This window comes from Mobula hypostoma, chromosome 5 (assembly GCF_963921235.1).
Source record: "Mobula hypostoma chromosome 5, sMobHyp1.1, whole genome shotgun sequence".
NCBI lineage: Eukaryota > Metazoa > Chordata > Chondrichthyes > Myliobatiformes > Myliobatidae > Mobula > Mobula hypostoma.
The window spans coordinates 38,185,628-38,199,242 of NC_086101.1; the positions used below are offsets into that span (position 1 = coordinate 38,185,628).

Below are 13,615 nucleotides of genomic sequence, written 5' to 3' on the forward strand. Positions count from 1 at the left end.
TAACCTTTAGGTATATATTCATTAATTTAACTGGATGAAGCTAACCACTGCAAGTTTTGGCTTAGCATCAATCTTCAGCTAAGAGAAAGCTTTGATGTTGCTCTTCAAGAGTAGCCAGTAGTCAGTAGCCCTGTTTTGTGAAAAAAGATCCCTTTCATTTTATATAGTCATCAAGAACAACTAATTTGGAGTCATTTCTGATGGGCAGCATACTCAACATTATTTTTAAAAGTAAAGGAACTGATATAACATTCAACAGTGCCAATTCTTTAAATTGCAACAAATAAATTTATTTCTTGGCAAATCCAATTTTTCACATCAGAATCAGGTTTAATATCACTGGCACATGGCATGAAATTTGTTAACTTAGCAACAGCAGTACAAATCAATACATGATAATATAGAAAATATATATATAATCAATTATATATTAAATAATTAAAAGTAGTACAAAAACAGAAATAATAAAGTGAGGTAGTGTTCATGGGTTCAATGTTCACTTAGGAATCAGATGGCAGAGGGGAAGAAGCTGTTCCTGAATCACTGAGTGTGTACCTTCAAGTTTCTGTACCTCCTTCCCAATGGTAACAATGAGAATAAGACATGTCCAGGATGATGAAAGTCCTTAATAATGGATGCTGCCTTTCTAAGGCACCACTCTTGAAGATGTCTTGGATACTACAGAGGCTAGAACCCAAGATGGAGCTGACTAATTTTTCAACTTTATGTGGCTTCTTTCGATCCTGTGTAGTAGCCCCCACCACTTCATACCAGACAGTGACGCAGCCTGTCGGAATACTTTCAAGTGTTTAGGTGACAAACTAAATCTCCTCAAACTCCTTATGAAATATAACCGCTGTCTTAGCTTCTTTATAACTGCATCAATATGTTGGGAGCAGGTTAGATTCTCAGAGCTTGACACCCAGGAGCTTGAAATTGCTCACAATCTCTACTTCTGATCACTCTATGAGGATTGGTTCGTGTTCCCTTGCCCTCCCCTTTCTGCAGTCCACAATCATCTCTCTGGTCTTACCGATGTTGAGGGCAAGGTTGCTGCTGCGACACCATTCAACTGCCACTGGTTTTCTACTAAAACGTTCAACAAGTTACATTTAATGATTTAAGGTAAGATATCGCAAACATTTGTGACACAGAAAGCGACTTATGCAGAGAAAGATGTCAATGGTCTCTCTTCCAACCATCAGAGGTATTTATCAGGAGCACTGCGTACACAGGACCCTTAGTATTGTCAATGATCCCTCCTATCCATCCAACAATCTTCTTGACCCTCTACCCTCAGGCAAGAGGTATCATAGCATTAAGACAACAACAGCTATGATAGGAAACAGCTTCGTCCCCCAGGCCATAAGATACTGTACTCCCTGCCACCATCCAGGCTTTTTCACGCGTGCAGCGCCAGTAGTGTAATCCTGTTTACTTTTTAAACAGGTATCATGAATGCATCTTACTACTTGTTAATTTATTTGTGGTAATATTACTTTACGTGTTATAAGTGTGAATTATATGTAGCTTGGTCCAGAGGAACGTTGTTTTGATTGGCAGTACACATGTGTACAGTTGAATGACAATAAAATGAACTTGAACTTCCATTTGGTGGAATGATTTAAAATCAGCGACATTCAGAGATGTCAGGAATGGAGAACTGACTCTTGTGGGATTGGAAAGCATTACAGAAGGAGGGACAAAGAAAGAGATATGAAATCATTTTAAGAAATGCATTGTTGGACTGGAGCCACCCAAGGTCATCAAATACAAGGGTGAACAAGATTTGTTCAGCTACAATTATCGAGTAGCAGAGATCTGGATGACCATATTAATGGGAATAAAAGGGCTAATGTACGAGGAGCATTTGATGGCTCTGGGCCTCTCCTCACAGGAGTTTAATAGAATGAGGGGGATCTCAGTGAAATCTAGTGAGTATTGAAAGGCCTTGATACGGTGGATGTGGAGAGGATGTTTGCTTTAATGGGAGAGTCTAGGACCAGAGGGCACAGCCTCAGAATATAAAAATGCCACTTCAGAACATAGATGAGGAGGAATTTCTTTAGCCAGAGGGAAGTGAATCTGTGGAAGTCATTGCACAGACAGCTGTGTAGGCCAAGTTATTGTGCATATTTACAGTGGAGGTTAATAGGTTCTAGATTAGCAAGGGTGTCAAAGGTTACAGGGAGAAGGCAGGAGCATGGGTTGAGAGGGATAATAAATTTTACAAGGATGCTGCCAGGACTTGAGGACTTGAGTTATAGGGAAAGGTTGAACAGGTTAGGAATTTATTTCATAGAGTGTAGGAGAATGAGGGGATATTTGAAGTCAGGTGAGACTACAACCAGAGATCTTGGATTAAGGGTGATAGGTAAAATCTATAAAGGGAACATGAGGGAACACTACAGCTATATAGGACCCTGTGACTTGGAGTACTGTGCTCAGTTCTGGTCACCTCACTACAGGAAGGATGTGGAAACTACAGAAAAGGTGCAGAGGAGATTTACAAGGATGTTGCCTGGATCGGGGAGCATGCCTTATGAGAATAGGTTGAGTGAACTCGGCCTTTTCTCCTTGGAGAGGTGGAGGATGAGAGGTTACCTGATAGAGGTGTATAAGATGATGAGAGGCACTGACCCTGTGGATAGTCAGAGGCTTTTTCCCCCAGGGCTGAAATGGCTAACACAAGAGGGCACAGTTTTAAGGTGCTTGGAAGCAGGTACAGAGGAGATGTCACGGGTACGTTTTTTATGCAGAGAGTGGTGAGTGCGTGGAATGGGCTGCTGGCGACGGTGGTGGAGACGGATAAGATAGGGTCTTTGAAGAGACTCCTAGATAGGTACATGGAGCTTAGAAAAATAGAGGGCTATGGGTAATCCTGGGTAATTTCTAAAGTAAGTACATGTTTGGCTCCGCATTGTGGGCTGAAGGGCCTGTATTGTGCTGTGGGTTTTCTATGTTTCTATGAGGGGCAACTTCTTCATTCAGACAGTGGTGAGAGTGTGGAATGAGAAATTTGCAGAGGTACATGGATGGAAGGGGTATGGAGGGCTGTGGTCTGGATGCAGGTTGATGAGACTTGCAGATTAATAGATTGGCATGGACTAGATAGGTTGAAGGGCCAGTTTCTGTGCTGTAGTGTTCCATGACTCTAAATCAGCCATGATGGAATAGTGGAGCAGACTTGATGGACCGAAAGTCTGCTCCTATATCTTATGGTCTAAAATGGGACAGAAATTCAAATTGAATTAACAGGAGCCAAGCAAACTGGCAAGATAATATTGTTTTCTCAAGAGTCGCAAGTTTACAGATTCAACCCCATTATAGAAAATGCAATCCTGATGAATACTCCAAGGTCATACTAAGGAGAATTTCATTGAAAATAATGTTCTATTCTATCAGTTTAATAATCCCAAAGATGACATTTAAATAGCAGGGATGGGAATGCGGGTCAACATTTGTACCACATCTCAACCAACATTAAGGTCATCCACTCACTTATCTGAAATGCTCTCCGCACTGATGCTAACGAACCAATACTGCTCATATTTTTTCCTAATTTGCAGCACATGCTGATATTTGCATTTAGTCATTTATCTCAGTGCGGTACCTGACTACATTCAAACTAGCTGTCATGTTTCCTCATACAAACACAAGTGATGATAATTGGGAAATATTCCAGGTTTTGCAAAGAATATTAGAATAACTGCTGTCTGTAAGGAGTCAGGACATTCTCCAAACTTCCTTATTAAAATATTTCAACAAATGATCAGCCATAGAAAAGCAATCTAATATTAATGGAACATGGAAGTTGCATAGCTGATGTGTTCATTTTATCTCAGAATCAGGTTAATATCACCGGCATATGTCATGAAATTTGTTAACTTTGCAGCAGCAGTATAATGCAATACATGATCAATATAAAAGACAATTACAGTAAGTATATATGTATATTAGTCAAATTAAAATACATAGTGCAAAAACAGAAATAAAGAAGTAATGAGGTAGTGTTCATGGGTTCAATGGCCATTTAGAAATTGGATGGCAGAGGGGAAGAAGCTGTTCCTGAATCGCTGAGTGTGTGCCTTCAGGCTTCTGTACCTCATTCCTGATGGTAACAATGAGAAGAGGGCATGTCCTGGGTGGTGGGGGTCCTTAATGATGGATGCCATCTTTCTGAGGCACCGTGCCTTGAAGATGTCTTGGATACGAAGGAGGATAGTACCTAGTACCCATGATGGAGCTGCCAAGTTTTACCACTCTCTACTGCAGTTTACTTTGATCCTCTGCAGTAGCAATGATTGTATAATTGTTTCTTAACCAAGAGCAATTTATTTTTATTTTATTCTGATATAATGTGCAACATTGTCAAAGTGTCAGCATTTGTAAGAGTAACTGTTAGGTAGAATGGGGCAGGAGAAAATGGACTAATAATTGGACTGCTCATTCAAAGGACCAGTGAAGGTATGAGTGACAACCTTATGTGCTGCAGAATTCTATATAAGTATTTGTAAGAATACCTAACCAACATGGACACTGTTTTCCATTGCCTCTCCAAACCCACCAAAATCAAACAGCCATATTCTTTTGGCCACAATTCCTTGGCAGTCTTTTGGGTTTGAGAACAACTTGCTCCTACTCCAGTTCAGTGGTTCTGCAATGACTGGGGAAACCAGCCTGGATCCAGAAAATCTTCCGTGGTAGGGCAGGAAGCAGCTGAGAACACTTGCAGTTTTAGAGGTGATAATGCTCTTTCACAGAAGGTCTGCTCCTGATGATTCCAATCCTGAATATTTCTTTTCCAGTTTGAATATTTAAGGTCCAGGTATTCCCAAGCATCAGTGAGGCTGCTGTAAATTTTCAGAGGAGGCTTTGAGCACATCCTTCAATCTTTATTCCTAACTTTCTGGTCAAATTCTTCCGGTGGCAGAGCTTAACATAGACTGTCTGGTTCATGAGTCTGATGTCAGGCATGTGAATGATGTGGCTTGCCCAACGATGCAGACTGCATGTAACTGGGGCCTCAGTGCTGGGAACATCATCCTGGAGAAGACACAGACTTTGGTTCACTTATGCCTCCAGAGAATTGGAAGGATTTTGCAGAGACTGACCAGCAAGATCTGGTCCATTCATTCTTTCTCTTCCCTCTGCCTGACCCAAACTTTTGCTCCTCAGTTTAATTATTTCCCTTCTGAGTTCCTGTATCATATTTACTTTGCACATTCTCCTGCTTTGGTGTGAGTTGCAATACTAGGAGGCAGGCTAAGTTGTTTACATCAGTTTTTTAGAATTCTTACAAAAGATAAATTTTTAACCCAAGTCTATTTTCAATACTAAAAATATATTTTGGTTCAGTTTGTACTTAGAAGGTCAAGAATATACAGGGATAAAATTTGTCAATATTTACCCATAAATCCCAGGATCCAGAGAATCCATGAGAAGCACAGATAGTCAGATAAAGATGAAGATCTATGACTACATTCTAAGTAAGCAAAACTCGGCAAATATAAATGAATAAATAACTTCAGCAGTGTAGCAGTGTCTATCCAGCAGGGATTCCTTGCTCTTCCAAACACTAAACAGTAAACCAGTCACTGTACACACTGCACTTTGGTTAAAAGGATTAATAAAAAGCATCATCTGGGAAAAAGCATGCCAACAAATGTTTTACTTGGATCACATTTCAGTAAACAATGGATGAAATCAACCCGCTGACAAGTCTTTGTACAACAGGCCATTTAGATCAGTGAGCCAACTTAAACAGAAATAGAAAACTCCTGAAAATGTTTTACACAAAAGCTGCTTCAATTTAAAAAAAAGGCCTAAATGGCATTGTGTTATGGCAGCTCTTTCACCTTGATGGGGAGAGGGGTGGTAGCAGTTGTGCCTAAAACCAGTTGCAGAAAGAAAATCTTGCATTTTTGGAGTCTCTTTTGCAACATTAGAATAGCCTAAATCAGCTTACAGCAAAAGAACTGAATGTAGTGTACTATCACTGGCGTTGGGAAATCTAGCAGCTAATTTGCTGATTGCAAAAGGCATCAGTGAGATCAGCCCACTTATTCCTGACCAGAACATGTAAAATATTTTAGTCTGAATCTACTTCCTTTCCCACAAGATGATAAAACAAAACTGCTAGCTTAAATAGGAATAGTAAATATTAAAGGTCAATTTCTTATCAAAGTATGTATGTCACCATATACTACCTTCAGATTCATTTTCTTATAGGCATTTACAGGAAAATAAAAAAATACAATCAAATCTATGAAAAACTATATATAAATAAAGACTGACAAACAACCAATGTGCAAAAGACAAATGGTGCCATCAGGATGGTACCTGATGGTAGCAGCAAGAAAGCATGGCTTGGATGGTGAAGGTTCTTGACAATGGAGAAGTCTCATCAGAGTACTGATGAAAGGTCTCGGCCCGAAACATTGACTGTTTATTCCCATCCATAGATGCTACCTGACCTGCTGAGCTCCTCCAACACATTTTGTGTTTTGCTCTAGATCTCCAGCCTCTGCAGTACCTCTTGTGTATTGACAATAGATGTTACTTACTTGCAGCAGTGCTCCTTGTGAATGCGGTCAATGGTGGGGAGGGTTTTGACATTGGAGAGGGTTCAGAGAAGATTCACGAGAATGATTCCAGGAATGGAAGGATTACCTTATGAGGAACGTCTGGCAGTTCTTGTGCTGTATTCCCTGGAGTTCAGGAGAATGAGGGAGGGGATCTCATAGAAACATTCCGAATGTAAAAAAAGCCTGAACAGATCAAATATGGCAAAGTTATTTCCCATGGTAAGGGAGTCTTGGACAAGAGGGCATGACTTCAGGATTGAAGGATGTCCATTTAGTTAGAGGGTGGTAAATCTGTGGAATTTGTTGCCATGGGCAGCTGGAGGCCAAGTCACTGGGTGCATTTGAGGCAGAGATAGATAGGACATCAAAGGGTATAGGGAAAAGGCAGGGGAGTGGGGATGACTAGAAGAATTGGATCAGCCGTTGATTAAATGGCAGAGCAGACTCAATGGGCTAAACGGCCGACTTCTGCTCCTATATCTTATGGTCTTATGGCTTTGCCTGTGATGGACTGGGCATTGTGTTTCCATACCAGGCTGTGATGCAAGGATACTCTCCACAGTCCATCTAAGTCTGTGAAAAGTTTTAGATGGCATGCCGATCTACACAAACTTCTAAGAAAGTAGGGGCACTGTTGTGCTTTCTTTGTGATGGCACTTACGTGGTAGTCCTGGGACAGATCCTCTGATATAACACCACCAAAAATTTTACAGCTACTGATGTGGAATATGTCACTGAAGTTTACAATTAGGACAATGGTTTAGAATCACATTGTCAATCCAATTTACTGGCTGGGAACTGAGCATGCTGGAATGAGTGCAATGATTCTTTATCATTACCATTTCTCACCTGGGCAGTCCTACTATTGAATTTTACTTTGGTACAGGACATAAAAGGAATAGAAATTCATCTTCTGCACAAGACTACAGACCACACTCTGCCTGAGTTCAACTCCATTGAGATAGAGTGGAACAACCAACCACCACCCCTTACCATATTTGGACACATGATCAGAATCAGAATCGGGTTTACTGTCACCGGCAGGTGTCGTGAAATTTGTTAACTTAGCAGCAGCAGTTCAATGCAATACATAATAATGTAGAAAAAAAATTACAGTAAGTATATGTGTATATTAAATAGTTAGATTAAAATAGTGCAAAATAGAAATAATAAATTAAAAAGTGAGGTAGTGTTCATGGGTTCAATGTCCATTTAGGGATTGAATGGCAGAGGGGAAGAAGCGGTTCCTGAAACCGATTTTCTATATTGTTCCTTTGTAAAATCATTAAAAGATATGCACAAGAAGGTGGGTCACAAAATCAGAGCGAGACAAACAGAAAACTCTGTTCATTAGTAACACACACAATATATCAGAGGAACTCAGTAGGTCAGGCAGCATCTATGGAAATGAATAAACAGACAATGTTTTGGGCCGAGACTCCTCTGCAGGACTGGAAAGGAAGGGGGATGATGCCAGAATAAAAAGGTGCAGGGAGGGGAAGGAGGATAGAAAGAAGGTGATAAGTGAAGCCAGGTGGGTCGGGAAGGTAAAGGGCTGGAGAGGAAAACATCTGATAGGAGAGGAGAGTGGACCGTAGGAAAAAAGGGAAGGTAGAGGGTTAAGGCTGTATTCATTTGTGCCTTAACACACTTCAAAATTAATCCAAAGCATTCCGCATGGAATACGTTTGAAGTCAGTTACTGCATTATTGACAAACGTGACAGTGAGTTTACATATCAAGTTCTGTGAAGAATAACTGGTTACTTTGTTTTTCTTTTGAAAGTTGTTGCAAGGAGCGGTGGACAGGACAGCTGGAGAATCATTCATCATCATCATCAGGTGCCGTGCCCAGTTTGAACTTTGACTGCCATGGCCCACACACTCCTATTTCGGGTCAAGTGGATCAATTCATTGATATTCATTTCCAGTTCTCTGGCTGCTGTCTCCATCATCGTTTGTCTTTGTCTTCCTCTTGCTTTCTTCCCTTCAATCTTTCCCATAATTACCATGCATTCTAACTCCTCTTTCCTAATCACATGTCCAATGAAGTTACATTGCCTTTTCATGATCTCATACATTATTTCTATTTTTGTGTTTGCTCTGTTCATGACATCCTCGTTAGATATTTGTTTCGTCCATGATATTCTTTGCATGTTCCTCAAAAACCACATTTCTGCTGCTTCAATTGGTTTCCTCATGTTACTAGATATTGCCTAACATTCTGAGCCATATAACATAACTGGATAAACATAACATTTCAGTACTCTGAGGCAGGTTGTCATGCCTAGTTTAGTATTGGTCAGTATACTCTTCATTCTCGTAAAGGTGTCCTTTGCCATCCCTATTCTTCTTTTGATATCCATGTCGCACCTGCCATCTGATCTCACCCAGCTTCCTAAGTAGCAAAAGTTCTGTACTTGTTTTATGTCTTCCCTGTTTATTCTCAGCCTGCAGATAGGATTCTCCTTCTTTTTTGGATATCACCATACATTCTGTCTTTTTGCAATTGATAGACAGATGCATTTTTGCACTTTCTTCAACAATTATATCAATTAAGTTTTGTAGTTCTTCCTCCGTACTTGCAATTAACAGTGTCATCTGCATATCTGAAATTATTGATGTTTTCACCGCCAACTTCGATTCCCAAGATGTCTCTTATCTTTTGTAATATTGTTTCACTGTACACATTAGATAAATCAGGGAGAAAACACACCCTTGTCTAACACTTCTCTTGATTTTCATAAACTGACTCACTTCTCCATCTATTCTTACAGCGGCGGTTTGTTCCCAGTACAGATTTCTGATTAGGCGGAGGTCTTTCGAATCTAGATCTAGAGTTTTCTGTAATATTTCAAATAACTTACTGTGCTTCACTTTATCAAATGCTTTTGTATAGTCGATAAAACAAACAAACAAACCTTTTTGCACTTGAATAGCTCGTTCTGGTACCATCCTTAACATCAATATTGCGTCTCTTGTACCTTTGTCTTTCACAAAACCACATTGTTCTTTACCTGCAACACACATCAAAGTTGCTGCCTGGCCTGCTGCGTTCACCAGCAAAGTTGATGTGTGTTGCTTGAATTTCCAGCATCTGCAGAATTCCTCGTGTTTTTGTTCTTTACCTATTTCAGCTTGAACTCATTACCAAGAAAAACAGGGGAAAAATGGCATTTCATCTTTGGGAGAACTTGTATACCACTGAAGTCAGCACTTTTATATGGTGAGAAGTAAACATGGAATGCTATTTGAAATCAAACAATGCTAATGAAAGGTGAACAACAATCCTTGACACAAGGACAAATACTGTTCACAGCATACTCTTCTCAGATATCCTTTCCATGAATTAAGGTAACAGTAGCATTATAGGAGTTACACTGGAAGACTTTTGATGCAATGAAGATGGGTTCACTTTATAGATAGATACTTTATTGATCCCAAAGGAAATTACAGTGTCACAGTAGTATTACAAGTGCACATATTAGAAGAGAAGAAAGAAATAATTTAAAAAATGTTACCTCAAACAGTCTAACGGTGGGGGGGGGGGCAGGGGGGGGGTCATGACTTCCCTGGCTACAGGTTGAAAGAACTAGATAGGGTCAGATTGGAGAGGATGTTTCCTGTGCTTGTGGTATCCAGAACTAGAGGGCACAGCCTCAAAATTGAGGGGTGACCCTTTAGAACAGAGGTAAGGAGGAATTTTTTTTCACCAGAGAGTAGTGAATCTGTGGAATGCTCTGCCATAGAGTGTGATGGAGGCCAAGTCAGTGGTTATATTTAGGGTGGAAGTTGATCGTTTCCTGATCGGTCAGGGCATCAAAGGATTGGTGAGAAGGCAGGTATATGGAGTTGAGTGGGATCGGAGATCAGCCATGATGGAATGATGGAGCAGACTCGATGGGCTGAATGGCCTAAATAAGCTCCTATGTCTTATGGTCTTCTGGACTTATTAAAGACCCTAAGGGTAAGAATGACATCATAACAACCCAGGTAAATACACAAGCTAAAAATAAGCTGTTTAACAGCCCGCTAATTTAAGAGTTTTGGTCTTCAAGTCACTTAAGCACTGACACATTTATTAGTGCTTCTTTAGCACTTTATAGGAGCAATATTCATGAAGATTCACCAGGATGATATTCAGGTAATTAGCCAACGGGCTTAATCAGTGAACAAAGTTTTAAGGAATGTCTTAAAGGAGGAAAGAGACAGAGGCAACATTTCCACTGATGCATCTATATCTGGAAATGCTCAACAGGTCAGAACAGCAGCAACTGCAGTTATCATGGAGGGTTGCAGGTCTGGATAACAATACAGAGAGAAGATGTATTTGACATCAAGGATATTAGGTTTAAAAATACTTACAAAAGCCACAAACTTAAACCTGTGTTATTCCCATAGTAACCCTCCCTTGTTCGTTACACCAGCCAGAAGCACCAAAAAGCAAAGATATTAAGAATGCACTGATGTTGTGCCTACCCTTGTTTGCCCAGAGTCAAGAAGAAATGAGGATTTACTTTTGTGTCCTATGCAACATGATCTAGCACAGACCCACTGATCTGTATCTCCTGCCTATACCTTCATACCTCATTTATCTCATCAAAACTGTTGCGAGTCAGCACAAGGAGTCAAATATCACCTGTTATTAGTTCAGAAAATTCTCACCTTTAAATCTCACTCAACCCACTGAAAATGGCATGAAAACAATTAGTTCCTCTTAATACATATCATAGACTAACAGCAGGAGGATAGAATAACTGAGAAAAGTTTGAGTTGGTTTAATTGATGACCTGTATAAGAAAATGGAGTTATTGAAAAAAAGGAATTGGAGAGCATAATGGTGTGGTGGTAGTACAGAGTTTGGGGAGGGGATTCCAAGTACATATGGTCAATGTCAGTAAATATTCTGCCACCAATTGTAGGTGTTTGCCAAATGATTTATAGGGATACCGGCTAAACCCAGGCAAGAGGAACTACAGCAGGTACATACACGGACGAGTTGAATTCAAGGGCCTGTTTCTGCTCTACTTGACTCTAAATAGCATCAAGAGCCATGGGTTTGATTTGTTTGATCTTCCACTGAAGTAACCTCTACATCCAAGACGATGTCAGATAGTGCAGGAATGGTACAAGTACAATTTGCTATCAGCAGTATACTGGTTTTGACTGGACTTCACAACTGTGGAAGATGTCCACAAAAGCACCTAAATCAGGGAAGGGAGGAAAAAGAAGTGTTCAAATCACTGATCAGTATTAGTGAACATCACTAACAGCCTGCCCTGTTTTAACTATGTAGACACCATAGTCAAGAAAGATCACCAATGCCTCTGTTTCTTAGGAGGCTAAACCAATTTGGCATGTCTCCATCAACCCTTACCAACTTTTATCAATGCACCATATAAATCTTCCTATTTGGATGCATAGTGGCTTTGTATAGCAACTTTTCGGCACATGACTGCAAGAAACCGCAGAGTTGTGGACACAGCTCAGCAGATAATGGAAACCAGCTTCCCCTCCATGCACTTTGTCTATAATTCTTGCTGCCTCAGTAAAGCAGCCAGTATAATCAAAGACCCCACCTACTGCAGACATTCTCCCTTCTTCCCTCTTGTATTGGTCAGAAGTTATAAAAGCCTGAAGCACGCATCTCCGAGTGCTCTGCCCTGCTGTTACACGACTATTAAATGGTTTACTAGCACAATAAAATGAATTCTTGACCCCATAATCTACTACTGTATCTGATATGGCACCTTATTGTTTACCTGCAGTGCACGTTGTGCTTTGCTTTTGTTTTAACTTGTTCTATCTCAGTGCACTGTGTGATGAATTGATCTCTAAGAACAGTATACAAGTCTTTCATTGCATCTCAGTACGTCACTATAATAAACGAATTCCAATAATCTTGGGACATTGAAAAGGAGAAGAAAAGTGCTAATGATCTGCTGGTTACCCCGCAGGTAGTTAGGAGTGACGATGATGTACAAGATCAAAGGCTCCGAGAAAAGTGATGGGCAGATATTGTAGCTACCGTCGTAAAGAATGCTACTCACTGCAGCAAAATGGTAATTTAGAGCAAAGTAGGACCTACAGTGCTGAGACAAGGATGGAAATTCTTTGAGTAAAGAAACAATAACTGTATTAACAGGAAGAAGGATCATGTTTAGAAGCACTGGAATCATTGACACCACTGAGACTGACAGGGGAGACAGAAGATGACTCTGCCAGGGAGGAAACCTGCACAGCAGGAGGTACCTTCAAAGGGATAGTACATACAGGACAGGAAGATCACCAAGGGAAAAAGTACGGCAACAATGAAGTGGAACAGCTGTGACAGAAAGATGGAAGGAGGCTGCACACCACCACCACAAGGTAAAAATACTCTATGAGCTCTCCACCACTGAATACCATAATGAAGAATGTAGAGGGAAGTAGTTGTTTGTGGGGAAATAGGAGACACAAGACAGACTGCAGACTCTTGGAAATTGTGTGTGTGTTGGCTGTGGAAAAAAGGTGTCTTTGTTGTTCAAGGTGACACCTGAGCATTAACTTTGATAGTAAGCACTGAGCTTTGGCAAAATATGATATAGAAGCACTAAATTTGGGAAATAATGACAACCAGTTACACTCATTCAGTTCTGATTAAAGGAGTGATAAGTACACTGTAGCAGCACTATGAACAGAATTGTGATTGTTTAAATGAAATGTGTCAAAGTCAGATGTCAGAACGTCAAATTCAAAATCGTCTTTATCATTAACATGTTGTGAAATTTGTTGTTTTGTGGCAGCAGTAAAAAGCAAGACAAAAAAATAAAGTTACAATAAAAAAATAGAGAGTACAAAAGAGGGAAAAGAGGAAGAGCAAAGTAGAGTTGTTCATGGACTATTTGGAGATCTGAAGGCAGAAGAGGAAGAAACTATTAAAAGCATTGAGTGTGGTGGAAGGAAAGCACTGGGAGTTAAAAGAACACAAAAATGAGGAAATTTGCAGATGCTGCAAGTTCAAGCAACACACATGAAATGCTGGTGGAAC

General features: G+C 40.2%; 1 protein-coding gene across 11 annotated transcripts in view; it reads right to left on the bottom strand.

The window, feature by feature from the left end:
- mbnl2 (muscleblind-like splicing regulator 2) overlaps positions 1 to 13,615 on the bottom strand; it is a 144,017-nt gene that overhangs the window by 74,358 nt on the left and 56,044 nt on the right. The gene's annotated exons all lie outside the window — the stretch shown is intronic.